Genomic DNA, 6,000 nt, shown 5'->3' on the forward strand with positions numbered 1-6,000 from the left:
GACAAAGAAGCTTAAAAGCGAATGGTCAGTTTCAGCACTCATTTTGAGTTTAAATATTTTTTCCTTCTTTTGTTTGACTGAAACTCATCTTACCAAGGAAAAAAATTGAATATAACCTGGTAAATTAAGAGCACAATGTTAAAGAAGAATACAGTGGAAAATCTGCGAATAGATTCAATATCCTAAATAGTCAACAGGATATAAAGTTGTCGATTAATCGAACAGACACTTCGTTAGAAATTGAGGAACAAACAATACACCTGAACTCAAATTTACTAATAAGATTATTATCTACTGCTCATACTGCCCGATTGCAAAAAAAAAAACAGGTTTTGAGCAAAAAAAAACAAAAAGCAGACAGAAAATTAACATTTTTTCAATTAGACATACGCCTCACCCATTCACCATTCACTACGTAGTATTTATTTATTTTTCATCGTTTCTTTGCTCCAAAATTATTTGTATTTGTTATTGGCCCGCTGTTTGGGCCAAGTCCAGCATGCTCTTGCAGATTCCACGAAACGTTGCGACTCCTCCATCCGCCGAAGCCACAAGTATATTGAGGTCAAGTTCGTCTTATTTTGAGGACACTTTAAAAAGTGAGCGCTGCGTTGGGACCAAGGCATAGGGGAGTTTATGGAGACATTGCGGCCTATCCTACTGATTTAAATATTAAGGAAGGGACTGTATTTGGTCATATTTGGGCGATAGAGCGCCCAGTCAAGATGTTTTTTTTTTTCAACTTATGGAGAGAACTTTGGGAGGGGAGCTTCGTCTATCATCTCTTGGTGCGAAAAACTATTGTTTCTGGACACACTAGATCGATAAAATTATTAACTCGATACTATTGTGAGGCACGTTTGCTTCCAGGTCAAAATCCTTTTTTTTAAAATCTGAGATATTCGCACGAAGCTAGCGGGGCGGCGAAGGTCAAAATGGTAAAAGTAAGGTGTTTATTGGCAAGTAGGTCTTGTGGGCAAACTGGGAAGCTGTTGTGATTCTTACCATTCGTTTTATTTCACTAATTACTTTAAAGTATCTTAACTGGTTAATCTCATTTGACCTTGCTATCTTCATTCTCTCCGACGGAGAGAATGACCGTTCACTCTTTAATGTTTTAACTTAGAGATTAATTCACTTTTTAAACATATCTTATTTGTAACTAAGTAGAATTTACCGTAACAAAGGAACATTTTATCATGGCGCAGTCAAACAGCAACGAATCAAACGTGAGAGGTATACCTTCATTTTGGCAAAACCACACAGTGGACCCACCAATTCCTTGGGAAGAGTGGAGCGATCTATTCCAGCTAGCAATAATCGCGAAAGAGAGTATCGACATCGAAAATCTTTTGAATCCAACGGAACGATATCACCCACCTCTCCCAACATTGGAAAATCGGCCGGAAAACGAATCCGACGCTCAAAAAACATCACGCATCGAGAGGAATATTCAAGAACAAAAGAGATTCGATGATGAAGAAATGGCCTCAATAAAGTCAGAAACCAAGAAATTCAACGGCATGAGACTGGAAGAGGCGGACAAAAAACTAAGATCCATACTTTATCTAGCCCTCGGAAACGAAGGAAAGAAAATATTCGGCCAAAAGTTCACGAGAGTCAAAGTTCTACAAATTTCTTTCAAAGAATTTTGGGAAAATTTGTCCACAGCTTTTGTGAGAAAAACAAACATAACCTTCGAAAGACACAAACTCCTAAACAGAAAACAGAGGGACAGAGAATCATTAGAACAATTCTGGCGGGCACTGGCAGAAATGGCAAAACGATGTAACATTCCCACAGGAGAAGATGAATGGATTAGAGATATTTTTATTAATAATATGAAGAATTCAGATATCCAACGGAAACTCCTCGCGGAAACCTTACCACCACTAGAAGCCTTAAACGTAGCACTGATTGACAAAAAAGGAATTACAAACCACATCAAGATGACGAGTACTTTTAAATCCAGCGGATATTCTTCCAACAAATCTTTTAATCATTTTATTGTAAAAAGAGAACTCACCCTAAACATCGAAAGAAATAACACATGTATGAAATGCGGCGGAAATTTTACAAAAGGACATCTAGCGGTTTGCCCTGCTAAAGATACAACATGTGAATATGATACGACTTGTAAATATGTAGGACATTTTACTAGACTCTGTAAATCACGCCGTAAAAATGTAAATATTGTGGATAGTCAAATTGTAAATAATACAGATCATCATTATCCTTCGGAACAACCAGATGTACATATTGACCACGCTAATAGAGAATGCTGTGGAGTAATCAACGCATGGTCAGAGTCTGGACAAAGCGATAACGATGATTACTCTGTATTAAACGTTACAACTATATACGACGATCAAGGAAAGGAACTGAAGAAACTACTAAATATCGGCTTAGGAAATGAAAACCAAGTAATTCTCAACATACAGGTGGATTCAGCAAGCCCTGTAAGCTTCCTTAAACAGAATGTGTTACACGAGTTGAAACTACGAGACCCCTACGTGAAAATATATCCAGTGGATAAGGCTACCAAGGAACTCTATTGTGGATTTACGAACAATGCAATAAATATCACTGGAAAAGTAATTGTCCCAATTTTCTCAAATGGATGGTCCCACAAGGAATGTCACTTCTTCCTAACTCAAGGTCATGAAAGAAATATCTTGGGAAATGACAATTTACCAAAAGTCGGAATCGAAGTTTCACAAAAACAATACGCAACATTCACAAACAAGAGAACCTGTAAGTCTATCAATTCAGTTACCTCACTTGACATAGATAATGAAATAGAAATGATTGGAAAAACCTTCAAACAACTATTCCTTCGGATTGGAAAAATAAAAAATCAAACAAAAATAACACACTTTCATGAACCATTAAAGCCAATTCAACTAAAAGGCAGGAGGGTCCCTTTACACTTACTGGATTCAGTAAAAACAGAATTATACAGGCTTAAATCCGAAGGACACATCAAAAAATTAGAAAACTGTGACGAGGAGAGATTTATTAGTCCGATAGTTATTACTTGTAAAAAAGACAAATCGATAAAGCTAGCCCTATATTCAAAATTTATCAACAAACAAATCTACAAGAACAAATATCAGATGCCTAATATACACGAATTAGTTGATAACGTAGCGGCTCAAATTTCAAACAATTCCGTCGGAGAAGTATGGTTTACAAACCTAGACCTAAAGAACGCATATAGTCAACTCGCGCTGGACAATTTTACTAGCAGCCAATGCAATTTTAGTCTAGTCGGCGGAGATATAACAGGCACTTATCAATTTTTAACGGGTTTTTACGGACTCGGCGATATGCCAAACGAGTTTCAGAGAGTCATGGACTCAACTTTGGGAAACATTCCTTTTACAAATTGCTACCTCGACTTGTAAAAGTAATTTGCACTAAGTAGTTAGTCAATGGTATACATCTTAGTACATCGGTCACTCCGCGCAAAGCTGCAACTTGCACTAGTTGCAGCTTATTTATAGAAGTATCAATCACCGCGCGAGACCTAGCTGCACAAGCGTAGTGCCTGATTGGTTCTATTACTGCTCCGTAAAATCTCTTTCAACTGACCCCGTTTGAATCCGACGGCGCCTTCAGGAACGATATCCTACGAACGGCTTTGCTCGCTGACCGCTTGCACTGCTTGAAAAAATTGAGGCAAGGATCGAAAAACAAACCAATAATTTCAGGAAGCTTGTGACCCAAAGCAAGGTTTCACACATCGTGACTTGTTTGGCGAATCGTGTTGGAAAAAAATCAAAATAATGGAAGAAAAGACAGAACCCTGAGAAACGCCTGCATCTCCAATCTTGGATGAAAACAAGGCGCCTGTCTCTCAGCTAATTTGCCAGTTAATTACTTAAACTATCCATCTCATACAGATGCCATAAAAGTTTAAGTTATGTACGATAGCATACCATGTCGAAGGCTTTGAATAAATCTAAGATGGCCAGCATAGTACTTTCAGGTGGATTAATAAAAAAGTTCAGTTGATAATTCCACAGTATTGGAGGGGACAAAAACCGTGCTGATGTTCAGCTTTAGTGAGGCTCTTTGCAAGAGTTGGTGTAAGCGAGTTTTTTTCTGCAAAAAAGCACAAACCTCTCGAAGGCGGTCCTTTATATGATAGTATAAATTGGGCATAGTGTAGGAGTGCGGTTTTTATCAGAAACTTCAAGTTTTTGCAAAACCGCAATGTGTATTGGGTACTCGCAGACATTCGCGTCTTTTCATTTTACTGTGATTCTTCAACTGTTCCATTCTTTTTTAATCCATTTGCCCCGGCCATACCAACTGCAGGCGGATGACATTAGGATCCCTCCGCCTGGGACCGAAGTGGGATTCAAATCAACGACCCTCCTGTTGAATTGCAAAGTTACAACTTCTTTCAACTATCACAAAAATTTATAGTCCGATGACAATCGCGACACTTAACACACATTGCGGCATTTAGATAGTTAGAACTAAATATAAGATCAAGTCAAGAAGCAATCAGTTTTGGGTTACAAAAAGATTTTTGGAAGGTTGCAATTAGCTTTGTTATTGAGATCAACTTTAAAATCAAATAGTTTCAGAAGCATAAATTAAATGCAGCATAAAAACCGCAAGTTTGTTCCAGAAGCATAATAACACACCAGCATAAAAACAGCCCAGAAATGTCATAAAATTAGGAAGTATGGCAGATCAGGTAAAAGACTTAAATGGATTGCGTTTGAAGAGAAGGAAGTATTGCCAAAGTGATTCAATTAGCTGCCGATTCTGAAGCCAAAGTTACAACCGGATATAACTATTCCGAATATACTGCACACGAGAAAAAATCAACCCCAAGATTGTTCATTTTTCAGTGGGAAAAAATGAGCATGCTACAGAACAAAAGATTACTCATGCAATCTACAAAGAAAAACATTTTTAAAAAAGTTTGAAGTTCTCACGGCTCCTCGAGTCAAATTTCTGAACCTCATTAGGAAAGATGCTAAGTATGATTCTCCACGGTCACGAGAAGGATCAATTCTCTTTTAACACAAGAATAGCGACAACATATACTGCATATTTAAATCTCTACGCGGCCGGCGTTCCATTATAATAGTCTTGAGCGCCCACAAGTAGCTTGCGTCACCGTCAAAATCAAAAGAAATTAACGAGACTTAACTGAATGAATCAAACGACACATATGGCATCAAAATCGAGGATTTTGAATCAAGCATCTCAAAAGGCAGGTCTGGAATGAAAAGAAGCGTCAAGATCTAATGTGATACAAGATGTGAAAATTTTAGAAAATCAATTATTCATTACCGGAAGCGATCTTTATTAAATAAACGAAAAAAAAATAGTTAAAAAAGAACCGGGAACACCGGTGGGATCAAAACCACTTCTTTGACAGAAATTTTCCAACATAAATACAGGCTCATCCGATCGTTCATTCAAATTTGAGCACAGAGGCGAAGCTTCTTATTACTTGTGATACAACGAAAGTGTACCAGTACCAGATACTAAATCGTCAGTGAGATGGACATAACTAAGTGAAAACAAAACTTGAAAAAACTGGAAATACAAAAAATTCAATCACAGAGAACAGACGAGAAAAACAACCACTACCATTTGACAAGATTTAATATTTTCCGAGAGTCCAATAAGCCAGCAACACGTGGTTAGACGCCAATTGATCCGAACACGAAAATTTCAAAGGAAATGGTTGTCATAAGAAAATCAACATTTTAGTTTTTAAATACGCAAAACGCAGTCTCTGAAAGACAGACGAGAAACACAGCATAAAACAAGCTTTCAGTGTTTTTCAAGTGTTTCTTAGGGCGACAACACGTGGATAGCCGCCAATTAAACCGAAAACAAAAATTGTCAAAGGAAACTGTTGTCATAAGAAAAACTTTGAAAGATTAAAAAGTTCGAACTTTTAACTTTCATAATACCAGCCGCCCTGATTTATCAAAAACATGATAAACCATTTTTATCCTTACATCG

Source organism: Symsagittifera roscoffensis, chromosome 9 (assembly GCF_963678635.1).
Source record: "Symsagittifera roscoffensis chromosome 9, txSymRosc1.1, whole genome shotgun sequence".
Lineage (NCBI taxonomy): Eukaryota > Metazoa > Xenacoelomorpha > Acoela > Convolutidae > Symsagittifera > Symsagittifera roscoffensis.